The following is a 25650-nucleotide window of genomic DNA, read 5'->3' as shown; positions in this document are numbered from 1 at the left end:
TGACTTGGGGAAATAGTACACTTTTTCAGGAAGCTGGCTCTAAGAAAATCGAGTGCAGGACCTTACAATTCCCTTTGTAACAGTTCAGATGTGACTGAACCTCATATCCAAGACTGTCTTTCCTTGCCTCTATCCTAAATCCTTCATGCTGGGGATTATAGGATGAAATGATCATCTATTTCCTCCTATTATGGCCCAGCACAAAATGTATGACTGTATTTGTTCCTGAGGATTTTCTTTTTCTCATGGAAAGAACTATCCTTAAGCAATCTTGATCCTAAAGTGATTTCATTTGCTGGGGAAATTTGAAGACTATCTCTTGCCAGTCTGAGGTTAAATGCAGAGGGAAATCTAAATGCAATTTTCCTGTTTGAGGTGCAGTTACAATATTTTTAAGCAATTGCAGCTTCAAAATTTCAAATGCAATGTACAGTTAGATCTCAGCCACAGAAACTACAGACTTTGCAAAGTTTACAAAACAATGGAACGTCTCAGTGGCTTTTCCTGAAGAGCTGAATCTTAGAGTTGTTTCATAAGTGAAGAGACTTGGGGGGACTTAGTACAGTTTTATTGGTGTTTGGCTTTTGGCTGGGGCCACTTAAAGTAAATATTACATGGAGAAAAGTAGGAAGAAAGATGTTGTAGGAAAGTATCAGAGCGATAACACATTTTTAATAGCATTATTTATCAACATTTATTGGTGTCTGGAGTTAACAAACACTCTGCTCACCCCCAGTGAGTATTTTCAGTAAATTTAAAGGATGTGTCTTGCCTTTGGCACAAAGAGATGACCCATTTTCCAGAGGTGTTCACTGGCAGAGATAGACTGGTGGAAGCTGGGGCAGACAGTGCCAATGTAATACTACTGGCCAGTCCCATCTTTACCCCACTACATTGAGAACTCAGCCCTTATGGTCTGAATGTTCATTTTCCAGCAATATTCATACGTCAAGCAGGGTTTGGTGGCTCATGCCTATAATTCCAGCATTCAGGAGGCTGATGCAGGAGAATCACCACAAGTTCAAGGTCAGCCTGAGCTCTGTAGTAGGTAATAAATTTGGATATTGAAGACTCAGTCCTCGGTATGATGTTTTCAGGAGGTTGGGCCCATGGGGACACTTAGATTGTGAGGTTTTCATATGAGGACAATGAGCAGGCAATGAACCATGAAGTGAGTTCATGACAGATATATAATTTAAGAGACACACTGAAAATGCCAGCACTTTGGTCTTCGACTTGCCAGCTTCCTGAATTGTAAGGAATAAACTTCTGCAGTTTATAAGTCACTCAGTTTATGGTATTTTGTTACAGCATCCCAAATGGACAAAGACACAAATCTGTCTCCCAGGTAACCTTCCCTGCCCCCAGGTCACCTACTGCAGCAAGTAGACTGTGGGCTATGATGATAAATGAAGCATATTGTCCACTCTGTCCACCATGCTACAAAGGGACAGCCATGGGTGACCCACCTCCACAGCCACATCTGATCGGACCATGACCAGACGTCTGGCAAATGATGTAAGGCCAGGCACCTCCTCTGTGACCCGGTGAGAGGAAAAACCTGAGTTGGCCCAACCAGACCTTCTCCTTGGGAACTTTGTTAACAAGGCAAGCACGCGGGGAGCGGGGCTTTCCAGGGCTTTCCATGGACGTGTGCTATTTTCACCTGCCAAAAACTCATTTCAGATTTTCTCTCATGATAGCAACCCACCCAATATTTCTTGGTAAACAACTCCTCCACCCTTCTTAGAGTTGGGGTGAGTTGGTCCCACTCTCTGATTACAGATCGAGTCCTAGTCCTGAGTCTGAGCAGGAGGGAGATTTTTATCCCATGGCCAGTAGGCTCAGAAAGGGAAGGGAATTAATTAAGGTACTTGTCTGTCTATTGTAACAAAGCAGTAATTTAAACAAGATAAAAGTTCAATCCCCTTGGAGCTGGGGATTTAGCTCAGCGGCATAAGCGCCTGCCTTGCAAGCAGGCAGTTGCGAGTTCAATCCCCGGTACCGATAAAAAGGAAAAAGACGAAAAAAAAAAAAGTTCGATCCCCCAAGTAAAAGCCGAGTGGACACAGTAGTTCTGCTCCACAGAACCCTAAAGTCCAAGAGTCCCAGCTTCTTCTATCTTCTTGTTCTATCCCTGTCCCTTGTCTCCACCGCAAGCACATTCTAGCCAGGCAGAAGGCAGGAGAAAAGCAAGGGAAACACGAAATTTTGCTTACATCACTTTTGTATACATCTCATCAGCCGGAATTTAGTCCTAAACCACACCTAGTTGCGAATCAGGTCGTGATGCCAACTCTGACGTCCTACTGCATTGGAGGAAGAAGAGAATGGCTGTTGGGAGACAAGCGGCCCCTGTCATAGAGGCCCGCCTATCACCTGATGGGACACTCTGCTCAAAGCCAGAATTAATATGGTGGGGAGGTGAGAGACGGGAAGTGAATCACTGAGACCCAAAACCAGCCACTCTAAAAAGCAACAGCAACCTGGATGATTCATACATGGGCCAAAAATCCTCCTTTCTCTTTCTTTCTTCCTTCCTTTCTTTCTTCTTTCCTGCCTTCTTCGCCTCTCTTCTTCCCTCCCCTTGCCTTTCCTTTTCTTCCCTTCCCTTCGTTTCCTTGCCCTTCTCTTCCTTTTTCTTGCATTGCTTTGATTTCTGTTTCTGCCACCTGAACCTCCAGTTCAGACTGGAAAATAAGAGGTCGTAAGAAAGAAAGAGGGCAAGCTGGGGGTGATGGCACCTGCCTCTGATCCCGGCACTCTGAGAGGCCGAGGCAGAAGAATTGCAAGTTCAAATCCAACCTGGGCACCTTAGTGAGACCTTGTCTCAAAATGAAAAATTTTTTGCAAGGATTCTGGGTTCAATCCCTAGTACAAAAGAAATTAGGAAGGAAGGAAGGAGAACAGGATGGAGGAAAGGGAGGGAAGAGAGAAGAGAGGAGGAGGAAGGGCAAAAGGACCATGAAAAGGAAGCCAAACGCATGAGGAAGCAAACATCTCAGGGCAGAAAAGTGGATGCCACGGATATAGAAACCATCATGCAGAGTCCGCGGGTGGTGGTGAGCTGTCAGGAGAGACGGACACGCAGAATGCCTGTTACCTGAGCTAGTGCCTCTTGTAAAGTGCTCTTGCCAAACCACTGTGCGGTTCAAATGACAGTGTAGTGTAGTTATGATCTACGGGACGTCGTATTATTAAGGCTTCTTCTATAAAGGTGGAATATACTTTCCACTGGTGTCAGATTTGGCCACGTGTTTAGCTTTGACCAGTACAATGTCAGGGAAAACTAAGAATCACTGTGTTCCTCTGTCTACCTGAGCTCCAGAATAAAAAATGGGACACAGCTGCAGCTGACTCAGGACAGACAAGTAGTATAAGGGAGATTTAAACATTTGTCACGGGCCTCTGAGATTTTAGGGCTCATTTATTACTGCAGGTTAGCTTAGTTAAAACTGACTGATACACAGCATTTGCAAAGCCGTATTTATGACAGTTGTATTAGTCACCTTCCCTGTTTCTGGGACAAAATGCTCAACACTTGCAACATAAAGGGGGAGAGGCTTACTTTGGCTCACAGTTTCAGGGAGTTCAGTGCGTTGTTGGCTGGCTCTGAGGCAGAAACCTCACAATGGAAGGTACGATGGAGGAAAAATTTTCAGCTCATGGCAGCCAGAAAACAGAGAAAGAAGGGAGGAAAGACAAGAATATACCTTTCCAGGCCACAGCCCCTGTCAGCACACACAGCAACTAAACTCATCAGAGATGCATCACGGATGAGTATAAGGCCCCCAAGATCCAATCGCATGGGGTTTGGGGGCCATTTTGGATCTGAACCCTAACAAAGCATCACATCCTTCTTTGGTGTATGATTATTAATCTTTTCCTAGATTTTCAGGCACTTACTTTCTGATAGTATTCCCGTACTTCTCCTTATGGCCAACAGGGATTAGGCCTTGAACAATCCCCTGAATAAAATAATTTTGGAGAATTCTATCCATTAAGCTAAGAATGACAGGTCTGACATTTCACAATCAAGTACTGTTTTTTCCCATTTCCCACTCTGTTTTCTAATTCCTAGGCCCCAGTATGTCCTGTAGCTACAAGAGAACAGGGAAAGGTCAGATTATTATAAAATTGAATACCTGCATGACTTTTTACCAGATTTCTTATCTGTAGGTTTTATAGAATTTCTGTACAACAGAATCAGAAATGCTTCATTTGACAATCTTTTGTGTGTGTGTGTGTGTGTGTGTGTGTGTGTGTGTTTTGTTTTTATCGGTACCAGGGATCAAACTCACGACTGCCTCATTTGACAGTCTTGTTTTTGTTTTGTTTTGTTTTGTTTTTGTCTTTTGAGACAAGGTCTCTCTATATAGTTCAGGTTGTTCTTGAGCTCACGTTGTAGCCCAGGCTGGTCTCAAACTTGCAATGATCCTCCTGCCTCTGTCTCCCGAGCACTGGGATTACAGGTGTGCACCACTATGCCTGGCCTAGACAGTCTCTACTTTTCTTTTTCCTTTTTTTTTTAAATCTTTTTGAGACAGGGTCTCACTATGCAGTTCAGGCTGGCCTTGGGTTCACTTTGTAACCCAGGCTGGTCTCAAACTTTGCAACCATCCTCCTGCCTCAGCCTCCTGAGTGCTGGGATTACAGGCATAAGCCACCACACCCAGCTTTTTTTTGACAGTCTAATTTTCTAAACAAGGATATTTTAAGTTCAAGTACATGCCACACTAGTGATGACAATGATGATATCATGGGGACATAAATGCATGCAGCACTTTTATATTTCCAAAGCATGTTACATATTTACTTGTTTTGAATGTACAACAGCCTGCAAATATTATCCCCACTGTACATTTAGGGAGATCAGAGATGAGAAAATGGAAGAGACTTTACAAATTAGGGAGCAGGTACTGTATCTCATGCTTTTTGTTCTCCTGCTGGTTCTCTCCCACTTGTTACATTAGTCACAGCAGACATCCATCCCAGACCACAGCAGACGCCTATCTCCATGACAGGAAGTGGGGAGGGATAGCCAGAGACATCACCGACATGAATAAATAAGTAAATACGAGAAGATATGACTAACTGAATGGATGCATGAATGGATGGGTGGGTGATAGATAAATGGATGAGTGGATTTATAGATAGATAATGGAAGGATGGGCAGTGGATGATGAATGGATGGATTCATTTTATATGGATAGATAGGGAGATGGATGGATGTGATTCCTGTGGTCTAAGGGAGAAGTGGTGGCGCTCTCTTTAAGTCTAGAAAGTGTGTAACAGCAAATCCTAATACTCTGCGACCCGGAATACCCTGCACATTATCAATATTTTAACCCTGCTTGCCCAGGTATTTTAATACCCCCTCACACGAAGGGCATGGGATGTGTTTTATTTTACTCACAGGGTTGTATTTTCCTGTGCTACAACTTAGTAAACATGTTGACTTCACATCTTCATGCCTCAGTTTCTTCACCCATCAAATGGAAATAAATACAACATCTCTCTCGAAGGTTATTATAACATGTAATACATAGGTAGATATAGATATAGAACATTTAGTAAAGAGCATAACATATCATAAAGTCTCAAATAATAATTATAATTATTAGGAGCTGAGCGTGGTGGCTCATGCCTGTAATCTCAGCACTCGGGAGGCTGAGGTGGGAGGATCGTTGCGAGTTTGAGACCAGCCTGGGCTACAAAGTGAGCTCAAGGCCAGCCTGAACTGCATAGTGAGACCCTGCCTCAAAAAAGACAAAAAAAAAATTATAATTATTATTATTCTCTAAAGTTTCGGATGGTTGCCTGCAGAAATCAAAGTCCCCACTATGCATGCCATATTGTGATTATGGTCTTTAGTCCTTTTTCATTAGTGGTGGAATCTCCAATAATACAATAACCTTTATTTTATTACACAGCCCTTGGAAATTGAGGGTTTCATCCATGTCAATTAATTCCTTCGCAGCCCACGTTGGCAGTGACAATCAGAATGTCAGAATGTCTCGGAGGATTCCTAAGAAATCTGAGGCACTTCACAGAGCCTGCCCTGGGTGAGAGACCAGCCTGCGTGAATCATTAATACACTTCCCAGGAAGGGGGACTCTTCGGAAATGCTAATACAATCAGCCTGCAAGGCAAACTTCAAGCTTCCTGCTCAGGGATCAGAGGGCTGCTCTCAGCGCTGAGGCTGGGGCGCTCTTCTTCACTGAGGAGCAGCAATCCTGGCTTCAAGGCAAGTGTCCAGCTGCAAGGGCGGGACCGGCAGGTTCTTCTTGTCCCAGCCCAGTAGGCTGAGACTGACTCCAGCCACCTGGAGCCAGACGTGTCCAAGGAGACAGCACATTTCTGGATAAGTCCTGACCAAGATACCACTCTGCACTGGGAAAGGAGCTGTCTAGAGGAATGAGGAGCTGCCTAACTCCCAGAATTTGTTCCTGGGACTCAGTTTAAGGGTCCTCCAAGGCCAGACTGGCTCAGTTCCAACCCCAGATCCTACTTCCTGTCTGTGGGACATTACACACATTACTTACCCTTACATGCCTTACTTTTATCATTTGTAAAACATTATAACAGTGCCTACCTCCTACAGTTATGTGAGGATCTAGTGATTGAATAAATGCAACATACTTAGGACACTACCGAGTGCCTGGAAAACCCTGCATAAAACGTTTGCTATTATCATTCATTCTTTTTTATATCCCTTCATTCATACATGGATTAATCTTTCCACTTATCCATTGATTTCTGCACTCATGCATACTTCCATCCAACAGTCCTACCTGGACACTTATTAATTACTGCATCATGTTAGAAATGAATATCAAGGTGAAGTTTAGGAGACAAAGAACCACCAAGGACAGTCTGGGAACGATGTCCTAAGCTTCCATCTCGTACTACCAAATCTCCAACCTTTGCTCTTACGTTTTTCTCTTCTTGGAGGCTTCTTTCCCCCAGAAGGCTCTAACTCATCCTTCAAGGGCCACCTCAAGGGTCCTCGCCCTTGTAGGACCTTCCAACATCCAGATGTCACTCTCCTCTCTCTGACATGCTTACTGTGTAAATGACCAACGGAATGAATAAAGGCCCCAATGCTCTTTGTTCATGTTAAGTTACAGTCAGGATCACCTTGAATTATAATTAGTTGCTCATCCTTTTCTGTCTCCACAAATAGGCCATTCTTGTTTATCCTTCAGGTCTTTGTTTAGAAGTCACTCGTTTCAGGAAACCTTCCCTCACCAGTACAGTTGGGGGCTTCTCCTGTGAGTCCCCCCAGCCTCTGCTCCTCTCCATCACCACACTGGCCACACCAGGAGTCACTCCCTCCTGGCTGACTGTCCCTCCTGTAGGGCTGCATCTCCTGTGAGGCAGAGCCAGTGCTGGCCTTGTTCCCCATAGCATTCCTAGGCCCCAGTCCTTCCAGGTGCCCTCTGGAGTAGGAACGGGACCTGCAGAGGCTGAGTGCACAGCCGTGTATGGCAGCCCTGCTCTGGATTGGTGCCTGATGCTAAACACGCAGGCAAATAGTAAGTGCCTGGTGAATCTTCAGATAGTACCGAGGCTCGGAAAGCTTGGAGCCTGTGTCTGGTGTCCTCCCTGGAGGACAAGACTGCGGCGTGTCTCTTCGTGATGAGCAAACATGTCACGGGCTCTCTGCCTTCTCCCCTTCGAGAGGTGTTCTGTGGGTGTCAAGCTCTCTAGAGCCCCTGCTGATCAGTAGACAGCAATACTGGACGGAGACGTTGTGAAGGGATGTTGGATACTTGGGCCTGGATGCTGCTTTCATCAGGGTAATAGAAAATATCAGGTGCTTCCTGGAAGGCGGGGAGCACCTGCCACTTCCTCCAAAGGGTACCTGAAGTTCCTGTTCTCCAAACTCCCAGGACTGCTCCTTTAGAAGGCAGACGGGGTGTGGTTACAGCAAGCAGACCACATTTCAGATTCTACCCTCACTTCCTGTTAGCTCTAGACGCCCCACCGTTCCGAGCTTCGTTCTCTCCCCTGATTCAGGAATACACCAGATTGTTCATGGTGAACCACACCTGTTATCCCAGCAACTTAGAAGACAGCGGTGGACGTCTCAAAAGTTTTCATGTAGCCTAGAAACTTAGCAAGACTGTCTCAAAATAAAAAGTGGGAAGTGGGGGTGGGGGTGCAGCCTAGTGGAAGAGCACTTGCCTAGAATGTGCAACCCCTAGTGTAGAAAAAAAAGCTAATATTTCACAGGGAAGGGAGGAGGATTGAACAAAACAACACACACAATTTGCCTGGCACAGAATAAATGTTCCAGCGATGTTCGCTGTTACTATTATTCATCACCTTGTCACAGTCAAATGGAAGCTTCGAACAGATGTGTAACATGGCATTGGTCCATGCCCACCACAGTCCAGCCCCTCGTGGAGGCCCGGAAAATGTGGCTGGGGTGGGTTTGTCAGAACTACAATCTGGTGTCAGAGCCAGAAACTCCTGACATGCCACAGCAATGTTCTTCCTACTGCATCCTCGGCAAAATGTCACTGAGGAATGAGTGAGAACTTGCCTCATCCCTCTCCGCAGTATCTGGAGGCCACACACAGCACAGGGTCTGTAGAGACGCTACCTCTCCTGGGCACTTTCCAGCTGTGCGAGCATGGGCGAGCTCTTAGCCTCTCTGGGCTGTGCTTCCACCATCTGTAAGAAGAGGATAACTCTAGAAGCTCTCCAAGCCTTCATGCAGAGTATCAGCAAGTTGATTGAGAAACTAACTGAAGGCGAACCCTCAGCACTCAGAGAAGAGCAGTTCATTGCCATGATGCTGTTCTAATAGCAAGTCTTAGGGTAACATGGCAGCTGGGGGAGGAAGACATTCAAGCTATGTCCTTGACTGAGGCTTGTGTTCTTCCTGGACACTCAGGGTCTTCATGGGCCCAGGCACATTCTTGTCCAGGCCTGGATAAGGCCCCTCCCCAGCCATGGGATTCCTTCTGCAATGCTTCCTGCTCCTCCTACCTTCCCAGCAAGCTGTGGCCTGCTTGCTGTCTCTGGTGCCTCTGGTGTCTCTCCTAGGACACAAATCTCAGAGTAGGTGGCCATGATCACATCCTCTCTTCAGTTTTCTGGGCTCTGAAAAGCAGCTCTTGCCTAAGGCCGGAGGAACCCACACTTCCCTAGGCTGGGCTGGCTCCTCGGGTTTACTCTGTCTCCCACAGGCAGAGGGATGCCTTGCTCCGACTGTGTTGTGTGACAACACGCTGTTGGATGGCTTCGGCATGCTTGGCTCTACCTGTCTGCAGCCAGAGGTGGTGACTGAGCCCTGGGCGTGTCTGACTGGCCTCAGTTTTATCCCCAAATCAAAATCACTCGCCCTAACTCAGGCATTATCCAAGTACCTGTTAGTCTCCCTCAGTCCCACAATGTCCTGGAAACGGGTAGGGGCGCTCTACTGTCACGCCTGGCGATGACTCCAGGGGAATGGGCTAGCGGATTACAGAAGGAAAAAGGACTCCTCGCCCACCCCTGGCCCTCCTACCTGCGTTTCTTCCAGGAGCAGATCTGGGTGCCCCATCCTCCAGGTGCCCAGAAGCCTGAGTAGTTGTCGAAACCACTGAACCTGACATGCATAACTGCAGGAGATGCCAGCCATCTCCTCTAGATGCAGGCTAAAAATACAGAGGAGTGAGGGCCCTCAGTAATGGAGACTTTAAGAGCCTGTGACATGCGGCGACGGCTGTGCGGCCGCTAATGAGCTCTGAGCCGATCGATGCCTGAGCCCCGAATGAACGCGTGGGCTGGGAGGGGGGACAAAGGTGTCACTCAGCATTTGTCCATCCAGGCTCAGAAGTCTGAAATGCTGGTGTGGGCTGGGAGCTTGGGGACCCGCTCAGGTGACCCCTGGATGTTCAGATGGGGAGACTGAGGCCAAATGGCAGGAGATAGAGACACAGGGGAAGCAGAGACCTCAAGGAACTCCAGCCAGATGTCTTCTTTTCTGGCCTCCCACCCTGTCTCCAGCTCTGTCTCAAAGCCCAGCACAGAACTCGCATGCAGAGATCCTGCAGATGGGTGGTAATTGATCCACGGGATAAATAAATGAGTGAGTGATGGGAAACGTGACTTAGTCATCCTAGAGCTCCAGGGGTGCCTGGCACAGAGTAGGCACTTGAAAAGTGCTTGTTGAATGAATGTCTAATCTGCTTCTCAATCTACCCCTTCCTGAACAAGGAGACAAGGAAGCCTATGGTAACAGTACCTTGGGTCTGAGGTCTCCTTTCTTCGGTCTTATCACTCACAGAACCACGTGCAGTCTTTCCCACCAGAGAAGATAAATAACAAGACCACAGTGAATATCCTTAGACATTTCTAAAGCACACTAATAGAACATTATACAGATTATCTCATTTAGTTCTTACGGCAACCTTAAGAGTTAAGTTTAACCTTTTGTTGTTGTGGTTGTTTTTGAGACAGGATTTTACTATGTAGTTGAGGCTGGCTTTTAACTTACTATGTAGCCCAGGCTGGCCTCAAACTCATGATGGTCCACCTCTCAAGTGCCAGGAGTACTGGCATGCGCCACCACACTAGGCAGAGTTAAATTCAATTTTACACTCATTTTATACAGTAGAAAGCCATAGGAGCTCCAAAAGGTGGTGTGACTTGCCCCATATCACGCCTCTAGGAAAAAGTGGAGTCAGGATTCAAACCCAGGCCAGCCTGCCTGCTTCCTTTGTAACCGACCGCCTCCTGTGCCTTCACTAAAGTACAGCGGGAGAGGAGAGGAGAATGGAGGGCCAGAGAAAGTCATGCAGAATGGAAGGGGGAAAAAAAATACCTCCAGGGCCCATAAAGTGTTTGATAAATTCCAGGAGAAGAATAGGAAGAAATAATGAGCATTTGTCAGAGTCTTTTATAGCATGTGAGACTCGTTTCCCTGCATTCTCTCATTTGATCTTCACCACAGGCCTGGGAAGAGGGTATTATCATTATCTACATTTTATTGGTGAGGAAAGGAAGGCTCCCGTGCCTCCCAGCTGGGCTGGGCAGCCTGCTCACCTGGGGGTGCAGCGCTGCAGGGACGTGTTGGTCATAGTCTCTCCCCAAATTGTCACAGGCTTAAGGGATAAATCCAAGCATTTCTGTGCTCTTTCTAGCCAGAAGGAAAGGGCCAGTGGGGAGGCCAAATGCCACCTCCTCCAGGGACCCTGAGCAGACCTCCCTCTTCCCTCATCCACACTGTCCAGCCCTGGTTCCTTCTGCAGGACACCCTTCAAGGCAGAGCAGAGCTTTGTTATCTGGACCATCACAAAAAGCTTTAGCTGACAACAGCTACCCTTGGCAGCGTGAGAGGGAAGTCTGGTGCAAGGGTTTGTTTATGCAAAGGTGTTGCTGGTTTAAGGACAGAAAGCATGTGTGGAATGAGACTGGGGCACCTCACACTCTCCCTGCTTCCCAGGCCTCAGCTCCCCGGACAGCTTTCTGGCATTGGAGCATGTGACCAACATTGGCAGAAAGTAGATGCGGTGACATAAATTCAGAGACCATGCGATGGAAGTACACAAGAGGCTTGGGTCCTATACCCCAGCTCAGGTCTCAAACAGTGTCAGGAACGACTATCAGGATCATCCTCAGTTTGTCAGAGAGCCAGGCGTGTTCAGTAAGTCCTACCCATCTTCATTTTTTGTGCCAATTCAGATGGATGGAAAAATATTGTTTCTCACTCACCATACAAAAATGAGAACCTAGATTTTATGTGATTAAATTTTTTTTTTTTTTTTTTTTTTTGTCTTTTCCCTCTTTATCAGTACCAGGGATAGAACTCTCGACTGCCTGCTTGGCAGGCGCTTATGCCACTGAGCTAAATCCCAGCCCCTTATGTGATTGAATTTTTGAGCCCAGTTCATATATATGGTTAGTTTTACAGGTTTTGTGATTGAAAAGGGAGACCATCGGACTTACCCTAGTAGGACTCCTCATGCAGGCTTTTGATATCCCTGGAGGCTCTACTACCTAGCAGGCACAGTGCGAGGCTTTGAGAATACAGACCAGACAGGAGTTCCCAGTGTGGTGAGGAGGGGACAAACTTCACAGGGTGGTGGGTGGAAGCTCCTGACACAATCAGGAAGAAACAGAGACTCTGGGAAGAGAGGGCTCCTGGAATCCTAAAGGATGCTCAGGAGGCAGCCAGAGCAGCAACTCTGAATTCTAGTTATGGGTCAGACAGCCTGAGATGGGACCTAGGCTCTTAGCAAAGTGCCGGACCTCTTTGTAAATCGGTTTCCTTGTGTATAAAATATGGATAATAACAGTAACTTTCCCCATGGGGTGGTGACAATTGAATAAGTTAATTCACACAAAGCACTTAGAACAGTGCCCGGCCAATGGTAGGTACCTACTATACATCAGCTATCATTGTCACCATTGTACCACATCATGGTAGGTTGTGAGGATCAGGTAACATTTGGGAAACACTTAGCCCCGACTAAGTACTCGGATACAAGTGCTATCATTTGTGTTATTAAGTAGGCAGTTGACATTACTGTCCAGGTAGATGGAAGGGGGCTAGGATGGAAAGGAAGCTAGGGCAGAGAGGCTAACATAGGGAAAGGCCCAGAGGCCAGAGACAGCCTGGTGCATTTGGGAAAGTCGAGAAGTTCAATTAGACTTACACAAAGTCCGGCTTCCAGGAACCTGCATGACGGGGCTGGAGAGGCCGAGGCTGGGAGACTCTGAAGGCACCCGGAGTCAAGGCTGTCCTGCCCTGCAGACAGCTCTGCTGAGAATGCCTCAGCTGCTGAAGGCCTGCCTGGGGCCAGAGGGCAGACAGGAGCTGAGGGGAGCCGCTCTGGCCCGCTCCCTCCCCGCCCAGTGCCACTCTGTATGGAGCCACTGACTGTCAATTAGGCAGCCTCAGTGCAAGAGGCTCTCTTTCCTCATGCGAAACGTGTCACATCCGGGAACGATCAAAACAGCTTTGCTTTGGCAAAACGTCTTGTGCTGCGTGTTTGTTCTTTGGTATCTGAGTGTAACTCCTGTTGTTCCTGAGACACCTGTGATTTGCTGGTCTCTGACAGCATTTACCTGCTCAAAGTCACTGTCTGCCATACAACACACCTGGTGGCACCCCATTCCTTTCTCTGCCATCTCCCCAGAGCACTAAATGCCTTTTCAGGCCACGGGGGGTGGGACCAGGAATGAATCAGACAGCAAGCAAGGATGGCCAATTTTAGCAGCTACCCCTGCCATCTGAGAATGCCTACTGTGTGCCAGTTGCTTAGAATGCTTTGTTTTCAATCTCCCCAACAACCACAGTTACAGTTTAGTACTTTTATTTAGCTGAAGCACAGTAAGGCTACAGAATGGCCCAGTGTCGCGTGGTGGATAAGTGTGAAAGGTGGGATTCGAATCTGGATCTCTGCTACCTTAGCCTGTACATTTGCTACCACTCAGCCTGGTTGCTTCTCTGCAGCTCACTGGCTCGCCAGCTGCCTGATCTTGAGAGGAAGGGCTTGGGACAGCTGAAATTCAACATAGGCATCGGGGCAACCGACAAGAGTTGGCTCACTAGGTCCCTGGGTTCTTCCCTAAGGAAAGAAGCCCTCAGCTGTGCCAGGCCACCACTGCTGGTCTCCAGATCTTGGTCCTGACCAGTTTCTCTGAAAGGGAGCCCATCCCCTGTGTTCTGCAAGGCTCAGTCACCTGAGCTCTGACCCAAAAGGCTTTTCCTGGTTGGGCTCCATCACTGCCCAACAAATCTTACTTTGAGCTCAATCAAGATTGTTGTTGTTATCATGATGGGGACAGCACAGCCTACTGACATCTTGAGGGCCCTTCCCTGTCCCCTCTCCCTTCTCTCTACATTTGGGATCCCGGAGAGAGTGGGAGTAAAAAGAGATCCAGAGCCTCTGTTATGTAGTAAGTTCCTTGAGTGAAGAGCCCTCTCTCATTCTCCTGTGTCTCCCTAGTGCCCCAGAACTCAGTAGGTGATCAGAAAATCTGTGTTGGATAACAATACCCATAGGTATTATCGTTGGCTGAGCAGAGCTGAGTAATTCATTTGCATGATCCCACTTAGAAAACTATTTAAAGGAGAGATTATTTTTCCCTGCAAATGAGGAAACTGAGGCTTTGCAAGATGAAGCAATACACCACAGACCACAGCTAGAACTGGAACCAGGGATCCACACTCAGGACTGCTTGCCCCGAAGCCTGTGCTCCTTAACTCCCACTCTATTCAGCTCCTTCATGCAGTCTGGGAAGAACATGAGAGTGTCGTGCCCCTCTGGTCAGCTGCCCCGTCTAGCTCTCCCTACGGTCAGTCTCCTAGGATACTGGGGTCCCTGCCCACGCTGCCCCCTCCCCTGGCCCATGGCTCAGAGCAAACCTTCTACCAACAGGCGTATTACTTCTAATTACTTCTAACTGAGAAACCTCAGTTCAAAGCCATTTTCAAATCCATTCAAGTCAAGGAACAGTTCTTACTTTGCCCGTCTGACCCCCCTACCACCCCACCTCCTCCAACTGGCGCCAATAACGAAAGATAAATCTTTCCTCAGAAATATAATAGTTGTTCTTCCTCTTCCCGTTGAAGCCTCTGCCACGAAATTAGCATACGCTGACACCTTGATAGACGAAAAGAAAGGCATGAGATAATTCCCCTTTTCTTTAACCTGTATCGTATGAAGCTGGCTTTCAATTTGCCAGTTACCCAATCCGGCATTCCAGAGCGCAGCCCACCGTGTGACATGTTATTCTAGCTGATCCTACCATCTCTGATATTCATCACCAGCCCTGGGTCACACCTGAGAGAGAAGATTCTCCTTCTTCACATTGATACCTTTCTGGTAGGAGGGGCAGCCAGGGTTCAAACGGTCTGGAAAATGCACATGATGCCGACATCCTTGGTTGGGCGCCCCCAGCTGGAGGCCTGAGGCCTTGCAAGGGCAGCCTGCGTAGCTCCGGGATCATTTTCGCAGACCCTGCCTCGTCCTCTCCTCCCTTACCAGCTTTGATCAGACTCAGGGAGTCCTGCACTGGGTGCAGCAGGAGCCTCAGCTTCTGATGATTTTCTGTCTACCCAACGCCCACACGCCCTGGGCTCATGGCCTGGCACCATGAGGCTGTGTCCAACCTCTTTGGAAGAACTCTGTCTGCCGTCATCTACAGGCTCATGGATGTGACTTTGCCTTGGACCTCTTTGGTCATAAGTAATTTGGAGGAATAAAAACACAATCCTTTCATTTCACAAAGCATTTGTTAAGTGCCTATTCTGTGCTGGGCACTAGACAGAAAATACAGAGATAAACAAGAAAGGCAAGAGGCCCAGCCTCATGGAGCTTATTTATAATCCAGTCCAAGGAAGCATACAAAAACAGAATTATTAGTAAACCAGTAGAAGACACGATTTCAGATGATGACTTGAACTTTACAAGGGAACAAAACAAACATGGACTAGGTGAACTATCTTAGGCAGGGTGGCCAGAGAGGATTTGAACTGATCCATGGATGAAGGCGAATGAACCAATCTCAGAAGAGCCAGGAAAAATGTTCTCTCGAGTGAGAACAGTGGGCTCAAGAGTTCGCGAACCCTGCAGCCCAGCAGCAGGCCCGGTTCCTTCAGAAAGATCGGCCTTACTCTATCGTTTCAACTTCCTCTAACCCCAGGAGAGCAGGGCAGAGTGGGTGGGCAAACAACTTGTTCATTCAGCTGGTGAGGCAGGGAAATGACTGTCCGGGTCTCCCAGCCAGCCAGGACTTCCTAAGGACAGGAGCCAGGTGTCATGAACCGGAACAGAGATTGGAAACCAGACACACCCTCTCATTCTGCCAAAGGCTGACCAAAAAACCTCTGGCCCCTGTCCTTCCTTCACCCATTTTCCTGAAGGACAGGCACTCCAGGTGGGAGGCTCATCTGCCTCCACCAGTCTCCCCCTGGTTTGCCCTTGGGCCCCTCCTAATTGGCTGGGACAGGTTCCTGATCCGTGTTCCAGACCCAAGCTAGGGATGAGTATGGAGGTGAGAGCCAGGAAGCTGCCTTTACCAGTGCAGATGCACCTCATTCCCTCTCCTCCAGCTGAGCAAGGATGAAGGCTTTCTTAAAAGGAAATTCAGCAGCTGGGTGTGGTGGTGCACGCCTATAATCCCTGTGCTCAGGAGGCTGAGGCAGGAGGGTTGCTGTGAAATTGAGGCCAGCCTAAACTACATAGTGAAACCCTGTCTCAAAAAGACAAAAAAAGGAAATTGGTAAGAAAAAGAGGCAAGAAGGGAAAGAAAAGAGACATGCAGAAGCTTGGAGAGGGGTGTGCACAGGACTGAAGCTCCTGACTCTGGAGGAACTGACTTTCTGAGCACTTAACCCCACCATCTTAGTGGCTCAAGACACAGGGACTTGGGACAGCATCAGGCTGAAAGGGGGGACTGCCAGCTGTATCCTGGGGGGAAGGGGACATCACCCACAGGCCCAGAGTATCATAAAGGCTGCTTGCCAGCAAGGCCTGTTGGGATTCCCAAGTGCCTCAGCCTCCAAACTCAGCTCCCCATTTCACCCTGCCCCCGGTTTCTTCGCACAAGAAATCAGAGTGACTTTTTAAAAATGTATATATGAATCAGATTATATCACTTATGATTAAAATTCTCCATAAATACTCTGATGGGAAATAAAAGAGAAAGGCCTGAGTCCACGAGTGGGCAGTGTGAACTGCTGCCCAGCCCACTGTTCAGGGCAAGGCTTGCTGCCTCGGGTTGGAGCACTGCTGGCTGGCAGCCTCCAGCTTTCAGCCCCCGGAGGATCACAGCAGCGCTGGAGAGCAGCCTTGTCCAAGGGACTGGCCCTGGCCAGCATCTCCACGCCGGAGACTGACATGGGGCACGAAGAACTCGCTATCAGCCCAACCCAGACAACCCTGATGCACCATTCCGTCTTAAGTGTGTTGGTACAAAGAGCACAGGAGGACACCAGCACCCCCCTACAGATGGCAGCCCAGGAGTCACCCCTCCTTCTGTCCTCACATTGGCAGATGCAGGCCTTTACTGTGGACCCTTCACAGGGCCCTGGCACCTTTGGGAGCCTGAGCTGGAGCAGAAGTTGGAGCAGCAGCCTGAGCCTAGGCCTTGGTTGGAGTCTGGGCCTCTGGCCAGCGAAGCCTGAGACCTTTGGTAATGTGGGCACCGATATGCTTCTAGGCTTGGGGTGGGCAATACAGGCAAGTCAAGTGAACTTGCGGTTCACACCCTTTAGGATCTTGGGCTTGACTTGCTTGGGCTTGAGGAGGATTCTGATAGCCTCAGTGCGTGTACTCAGGGCCTTGGCATCGCTTGCCTGAATCTTCTTAAAGTCCTGCTTGCTGTGTCTTGGCAAAAAGCATGTTCCTCAGGAACTCGAGATCTACCCTCTTAAAAGATTCGCATCTGTGAGACTGGAGTTTCTTGATGCCATTTCTGTGCCATTTTCAGGATCAGTTGTACGTGGTGTGGCTCTTGAACTTGGCCCTGTCTGTATTGTAAGCTGTGGCTGCCAAATGCCTGGATTCAGAAGAAGAAAAGCCCATTCTGGTTCCAGAGCTCCCCACAGGTCATCTTGAGACTGGTGCTGGGCCTGTACCCAGCGGTCTCCTCTGCCCATTCCTGTCTCCTCCCCCTCCTCCAGGGCATAGAGCCCAAAGCAATACCTGAATAAACTCACGCACACAAAAGCAGAAACACAAGCAAAAGTTCCACAGGCCTCCTCCAGGATTTTGAATAAATATTACATAAACATACACACACATGTATTTTTTAATGAGGGCAGCAAGGCCCTGCGTGCCCCAACCCTCGCCTGGTGTCCCTGCGACCTTTCCCCAACACCTCATCTCTCAGATTTCATTGTCACATTGTCCCCTTTTTCTTCTCTTTAGCATTTATCACCATCTAGTATATGTCTGTCTGTCTGTCCACTGGACTCTAAACTCCGTGAGAGTGGAGATTTTGCTGTTTCATTCCTGTTGTGCTATCACAGCTTACCAGAGTGTCTGGCACACGGTGGACGCTCATCGTTCTTGGGTGAATATTTTGTTGCTGTTATTATTTGGAATAGTGGATCTTGAACCCAGGATTCACACTGATCTACATGCCCGGTGATTTTTCATCTTTTGAGAAAGAAACTCACTAAGTTGCCCAGGTAGGACTCGAATATGGATCCTCCTGCCTTGCCTTCAGAGTGCTGGAATTACAGGTGTGTGCCAGTATGCCAAGCTTTGAGTAAATTATTAAATGAATCCCCTAAGTATATATGGAGCATATAAGACATGAAACAAATATTTGTAAGAAGAATGAATGGAGCAGTGTCTACCAGTGGCCTTGCTCTAAATGCCCCTCTGCTTGAGGGGGCTCCCATTAGTAGGTACCCAGTAAACCTCGGAGAGTGAATTCTGTGTTTCTTTGCTGTAGCTGGCCCCTGGTATGGGCATGAGCAGAACTAACTGCATGCCATAGAGAAGCAGACTCCTGCCAAGCAGCTTCTGCTTCCCAGCCTGAGAATTACCGCTCTTCTCCCCGTGTGGAGTGAGATGAGGTAGGAAGTCCACAGTGGTCCTCATCGCCCACCTGTGCCCCAGACTCCTTGGTACTGTCAGAGCTCGAGCTGCCCTGTAGCCTCTCAACCTAATCCAACCTTTGCCTCGTTCTCCCCTCCCCCCCAGAATCCAGCCAAGTGCTCCCCCACAAGGCCTGTGACATCCCAGGCCATGCTGCTGTCTCTTCTTCCTGCCCACTGAATGCATGTGTGGGTCAGATTGAGCACCCTGCCATTCGCTTTCAGCTAGGCCGTCCTTGCGCTAGATTCTGCTACAGAGCATCATTTCACCTATCCGCCAGATCTCCCTGACCATTGTCATCATCAACAACAACAGTAATAATGCTCCTCTCCATCTGGGAGCCCATTGGTCATTGTTCAGAAGGTTCTTATCTCTTATCTCTCTGTATCTATACAATCGCCCCAAAAGGTGAGTGGGACAGAAGTCATCCCCACCCCATACCACAGATGGAGTCATCAAGGCTTAAAGATGCTTGCATCAAGTAACACTCACCCCAACCTGTCCCCCTTTCACCCTCTCAGTCATGGACACCACTACCCACAAAGATGTCTGAATCAGAAATGAGGCTCCTTCACCTCATCCTTTCTTCCACAGCCAGGCAGACCCCAACCAAGCAGACAACACTTGAATCTCTCCTTAAAAAACTCCTCTCCAGCGCTGTGTTCTTTGCCCACGTGAGGAGACCATACCCTTCCCCTGGAAGATTGCAAAGATCTCCCTCCCTGTCTCCAGTGAGGCCCTACCCATCTGAACATCGCACCACAGCAGACTTTCTCTGGTGCATATCCATACATTCATTTATTCCTTTATTCAAAAAATAATTATTGAGAATCTGCTCTATGTCAGGCACTGTTCTAGGTATTGAGGTACAGCAGTGGGTCAAATAAAACTACTGTCTTCATGGAACTTGCGTTCCAATGGGGAGGCAAGGCAGAAATAATAGGTAATCAGCCAAATGTACAGCATTCAAGAGTGGCAATTGCTAAGGAAAGAAACAAGGCAGATGAGGAACCAGGGGGTGCATAAGCAGGGAATGGCCTTGCTGTTGTAGAGGAGGTGTGGAGGAACCCTCCCCCAAGGGGTGGCAGGAAGGTGTAAGAGCAGGCCTCAGGGATACCCGGAGCTGTCCCACGAAAATGGAGCATCAAATACAAAATCCTGAGCTGGAATATGTACGCCAAGTTCAAGTTCATGTTCAAGGAAATCCAGAGACAAGCAAGCCCAGAGGAATAAGAGAAGAGGAAGAGATTCATCAGAAGGCTACATGTTAGTTTCGGTGAGCCCACAAAAACTTTGACTTGGAGCTCCAAAGAGATTTAAAGACATTGGAGAGTTTGAGCAGAGAGGTGACTCAGTGTATCTTATCCTTTATCTGGCAGGATCCCACACATGCTGCATGAAGAATAAACTGTAGGGGGACAAAGGCGAGATCAGGGAGGCCCTTGCAGCAATGCAGGGAGGAGGTGATGATGGCTGGACCACAGCGAGAGCTGTGGAAGTGGAAGACAGGGTCAGGTGCCGGGTGACTTGAGAAGACACAGTGACAGTAGTTGTTGATGAACTGCCTGTGGGGTGTGAGAGCAAGGAGCCAGGAAGGACACCCAGGATGATGGAGACGTGATCGTGTCCCTCCCTGTTCTCCCCACTCTTGGGTTTGTCTAAACCCTTTCCCATGGATTATAAATTCCTTCATGATCTGAATCCTACTCAACTCTCACCTTCCCTGTGCCATGGTCTAATCTTCAGTACCAGTGAAAAATAAGACAAAACAGTTATTGAACAGTAATCTCATGCCAGCCTGGGCTAAGCCCTTAAAAAGTGCCATCTCATTCATTCTCAACCATCCATGAGTACTTCTAGCCATTTTTATTAATATACTCACTTGAGGCACAGAGAAGTTAAATAATTTAGCCCAGGTCTGAGAGCTAGTAAATAGCAGGCCTGGAATGTGAACCCAGACATCCAATGAAAGCTGTTTCTTTAACCACTAGGGGAGCCTGAGATTCTAGATCTACATTGGGCAGGCAGTGATTTCACTGTCTTAATCCCTGTGCCTTCCAGGCCTGGACAGACCCTGCCCCCTCCCCCCACTCATCAGCCCCATCCCCACCTTTGTGTAGCTAAACTGCCTTTCCCTAGGGCATCAGCCTTGAGGGGCACCCCTCTGAGTGCTTCCACAGCTGCTGAGCTTGCTGTGTCCCAGCCCTGCTCACCTGTGCAGTGTACACACACACACACACACACACACACACACCTGACATGAACTCCCTGTGCACGGGAACCAGGTCTATCAGCCTCACGCCCACACCCACAGAGTGAACAACAGCACCTGCTAAAGAGCCATTGACTGAGGGTTTGGACAAAAATTCAGACAGTCTACTTCTAAGACGGATGCACCTTCTACCCATCCTCTGTTAAACTCCTTGGTCTGTGCTCCTCCACTCTCCCTTCTCATAGCCCCAAACTGCTCACTACAGAGTATAGAGTCTCAGCCAGCACCCACTGAGTGTTCACTTAAAGCACTTTCCATGCATTGACTCATTTAAATCCTCCCAAAACATCCTGAGATACATATGATTATTATGTCCATTTTACAGATGAGGAAATGGAGGCTTTCTGAAATTCAATACATTCCCCAGGATCAGAATGTGACACTGGGATACTAAACAAATGGTAGATGAACTGAACTTGACATTGGCATTGACCTGGGCCTGCTTTCTCCTGAGCTCCACACAAAGCCTGGCACAGGACAGGCCCTCCACAAGTGAATAAAGCTGTAGTCTGGCCTGCAGCAGCCAGAAAGGCTCCTCCCTCTCCCTTTCGGAGCTCTCTCTCCTCATTCATCTCCCCTTCACACCCTTAATAAAAGCCCTGCCATTGACCGATTGAAGGGTGTGATTTCCCCCGGAGAGCATCATTTACATGGGAACATTCAAACAGGAACAAAATTCTTCTGCGCGGGCATAAGGCTTCAGAAGACAGCTGTGGATGGAGGGTTGTTGAGAGAAGGAGGTGCCCAGGGATGGGGAATGATCCTTTATTTATTTATTTCCCTCTAGGAGCCTTTACCTTTCATTAAAACAGCCTCCGGATGTAGGTGCAATCAAACATTCATTAGACAAGCAAGGTACATTTAAAAAGAAAACTAACGCCCCCCCCCAACACACACACACACACACACACACACACACACACACACACAGAGAGAGAGAGAGAGAGAGAGAGAGAGAGAGAGAGAGAGAGAGAGAAATAATCAATCTAGGAGATGAAACCAGTTCTTCAGGCCAGAAAAGCAGACTGTGTTCCTCCGCATAGGGGCAGGACCCGCGCCCCGTCCCGGGTGACGTGGCTTTTGCACAGGCTTCTGTGCGCGCTGGGTCCCTCAGGCGACCGCCCTGGGCTGTGATCCCTCGATCTGGCACCGAGTGCGGTGGAGCCTGCAGAACCGCCCGCGACGACCCGCGCTCCGGGCCCCCCACCGGGGGGGGCTGTCACCAGGGGGTCCCTCCTGGACTTCCGGTTCCCACGCCTCGCCAGGGTCTCCCCATGTGAAGTACGCAGAGTTCTGATCCGCGTGCTCGGAAACCCTGGCTTCGGGAACTCCTCTAGAGGTGGTTTGCACAGGCCGGCGGTTAACCCACCCCAGCCCACTGTTTGGGAGCCCCGGGCGGGGGCGGGTGTCCAGCAACGCTGTTGGTCACCCCTCCTCTCAATCAGGATGGGCTTCCTGGAGGAAGGGATGGTGGCGGAGCCTGGAATGGGGGCAAGGAAGTGGCTTGACAGATGGGGAGTGGGAGGCTCTTCCCAGCATATGGGGCCGCGTGGGCGGGAGGAGTCTGGGCCGGGTGGGGGAGGGGGTACAGGGCTGCGGAGACGGACTCCAGCGCGGGGACACGCGCTGCGGTGGGGGTGTGAAAGGGATGGAGCGGGAGGCGGTCACCCTTCAGAGGTAGGGGCGGGCGAGTGGGGGCGGCCTTGGATGCGCTGGCCGCGAGCCTGCGGAAAGCGGCGACGCCCCGAGCCTTGCATGAGGGCGCCCCCTGATGGCGCCTCATGTGTCAGACACAGTTTCCATTTTCTTCTAAATGTTCAACAGACTCCTGGACTAAGAGCTTCCTTGAAACGGGCTACTGGGCTGAGATCTCCGTTGTGGGGTGCGGAACCACGCATTTTACAGCTAAGGGAACAGAGGCCCATAAAGTCACAAAGCCCGAGGTGGCTTGAGTCAGGATCCCAATTGGTACATCCATTCGGTCAGCATTAAGAAGTTCCCCCTACATGCCTGGGGCTGGGCATGCTGCGGTGCACAGATGGACAGGTCCCTGGCCTCCCGGGGCTTGTAGTCTAGGTGAGGAGACAGAACATAAGTAAACAAATAAATGAGCAAAATAATTTCAGTGCTGCGGAGGAAATAAACCAGAGTGTGGAGCTAGGCAGTGACTGTGCTCCTGGCTTCCCCCAGCCTGCCACCCCCTCACTGCTCCCTAGGGGACCAGGATTTGTCAGCCTTGGCTTCAAGGCAGGCAACAAAGGAAGGTGGCTTAGGGGGTGGAACTAAGGTGGTGGTGGTGATGCAAATTTCTGAGGCCAGAGTCACTGGCACTGGGTCACATGTACCACCACTAGCACCTGCAGCCCCAGGCTTTCCCACTGTGGCCAACCAGCTGAATTATTTCCTCATCTCAACCCGATGAGTTTTTAATCTGCCTTTATACAGCAGCTCAGCTGCCTGTGCTGGGATTATTACTGAGTTCTCTGCACACTGATTCTGCCTCTCCTGGCTGCTCTGACCAAGTGAGGCTTGGAGACCATAGTGGAAGGGGTTCCAGCTCTGGAAAGAGTAAGGGGAGTACCAGAGCTTGCTGTGGACAGAGGCCTGCAGCATTCAGATGCTCGGGGCTTCAGAGGTCCTGGGGTCTGTAGTCAAGGTTTAGGGATTTGGAAATAAAGGGGCAAATCTTCAACTTGAGCTCAGGAGACGGGGCTACTCCGGCAGATTCAGATTCTACACATTTGGGCAGCTACCCATTCAGGTTACTACCTCTACTCTTCAGGAACAGGTTAAAGGCAGAAGGACAGGAGGAAAGGGGTTTGGTTCCAGCTCTGCTGTTTATAAGCTGTGTGCCCGTCTGTGAAGCAGGGGTGGCTGCTGAATGCATTCGCTGAGGAGACCCATGCGCTGAGCCGCCAAGGTGGACGCTCAGTAACGTCAGCTGTTATTAACATCTCTACCTGTAACCCAGGAGGAGGAGGCCTGGCTCTGCTTCCTGGAGAGAGCTCTTGTGAAACTGAAATGGACAGAGATGCTAGGTCCACATGAGCCACTATTGTTGTTGATTCCTGGCCAGCTCACCGATGCTAATAAAGGTATGAGGAGGCATCAGGCAGACACCAGATACTCGGTCCTGCCCACATTTGGTCAGTGACAGACACAGTCTCAGCAGCTGCTGAGAGATGCAGCTTCGATGCACCCCTCCCTTCCCGGAAACCTGCTGCTGCAGAATGGGACACAGAGGCTTCGAGGCCGTGCTGCCAGTAGATACTCGAGAGCGGCCCTCCAACCAGGCAAACCAGAACATCTTTATTGCCCTGGACCAAGCCCCCTCACTCTCATGGGGCTCAGGACTGTGTTCGAATCCTACTTTGGCCTCTCTTGCCTCTACTTTGAAGATGTAATTCCTCCTTCTTGGGACAGTTTCTCTTCCAAACAATAGTGCTTTGAGGACAGAGACTTTGTGTATCGATTCATCCATAGAAGTGATCAGCCAATATTCGTTGAATTGAGCTGAGTCTACTCTAGCCACCAAGGCTGGGGAAAATTTCTTTGCCCCTCCCCACCACAGCTTTTGAACTCCCCCTTGAAATCTGTATTTGTGTCTGGCTCCTTCACCATCCTGGAAACTCCTCAAGGCCAGGACAGCCCCTTCCTGTTTGCTGCTCTATCTTTAGTGCCCCTCAGAGAGCAAGTGCTGCAGAAAGAGACTGAATGAATAAATAAAGGGAGTCAGCACTGGGGTTCCTTATTTCTTTAGCCCCTCAAGCTGACCCTCCATCCCCATCTTCTTGTGAATGACTCCTAGTGTCTCAAGACCAGCTCTTCACTTCTCCACCCCGCCTCTTTCACCTCCTTCCTCCAAAGCCATTTATTCCCAGGCCCTTTCTTCCTTGGCTGCCCCTCCTGATGAGGAGTAGGCCACCCTTGCCCCTGCTTTGGCTCTGAGAGTAAGCCTGTACCCTCCAAACAGTGCAGCTCCGGGTCTGCAAATGCAGTGAGGCTGCACCTCTCCCTCATCAGCCAGCCATGTCTAGCAAATGCCAAGTCATTGCCTGCTGGTGCCTGTCTCAGCTCCTCCAGCCTGAGAAGCCGCCAGGACCAAAGCAGAAGAACCACGCTGGCAGCAGCCAGAATGCCTCTCGCCTGATGCTGAGGGTGTCTGCCTCCCTTTCGACAGAATCCCCCTTTTGTGAGCATGCATGGGGGTCCCAGGACTGGGGACTAGACTGAGTGGAGCCACCGGTGCTGTCCCACCTCAGTGTCACCTGTTCACTGCACCCTAACCTGCCAAGGGTCTCTGGATGCGTGCTAACAGCTCAGCCTCAGTTTCTCCGTGAGGCCTTCCTGCTGAGGAGCTGCCAAGGGTACATTTGCAGGGCTGCACCAAAGCTGCAGTGGCTGTGAATGCTAATAATTAAGCCCCTACAAACTGCCTGTAGATAACCATAATCCCTTGTATTTATACAGCCCTGAGCATATTTCAAGGCATTTTCATATATATTATCTCATATGATCTCCCACAGTAATCCTATTGGGTAGTTCTGGGAAAGGAATTAATGTCCTTATTTTGAAGGAGAGAAAACCAAGACTTCAAGAGGAGAGAATCTTATCTAAGGTCACACAGCCTGTGGGGACCGGAGCTGGACCCAGGATGCAAGGTCTTGACAGCCCAGCAATTTTAACTCTGTCCTAACCAAGGATGCTAAAGCTGCGGTCTGGAGCAGCCTAAGGTGCGAATCCTCCCAGCTCTTTTGCCCATTTCCTCTCAGCTCTGGAAATCAAACCGAGGGGCATTCTATCACTGAACTACATCCTTAGCCC

The 25650-nt window shown here is 49.2% G+C and overlaps 1 long non-coding RNA gene and 1 pseudogene across 2 annotated transcripts in view; both read right to left on the bottom strand.

Moving 5' to 3' along the window:
* Nucleotides 1-12935, bottom strand: part of LOC134471913 (uncharacterized) — a 36612-nt gene extending 23677 nt beyond the window's left edge. For both annotated transcript variants that reach the window (XR_010041627.1, XR_010041628.1), the window contains exon 1: nucleotides 12654-12935. This is a non-coding gene — a long non-coding RNA (uncharacterized LOC134471913). The remainder of the gene's footprint in view (nucleotides 1-12653) is intronic.
* Nucleotides 12936-17024: 4089 nt separating this feature from the next.
* LOC100725239 (large ribosomal subunit protein eL29-like) lies at nucleotides 17025-17531 on the bottom strand (annotated as a pseudogene).
* Nucleotides 17532-25650: the final 8119 nt, after the last annotated feature.

Source organism: Cavia porcellus, unplaced genomic scaffold, assembly GCF_034190915.1.
Source record: "Cavia porcellus strain 051 isolate PalLab524CR breed Dunkin Hartley unplaced genomic scaffold, mCavPor4.1 scaffold_21, whole genome shotgun sequence".
Classification (NCBI taxonomy): domain Eukaryota; kingdom Metazoa; phylum Chordata; class Mammalia; order Rodentia; family Caviidae; genus Cavia; species Cavia porcellus.
This window is presented reverse-complemented; position numbering and strand designations above follow the sequence as displayed.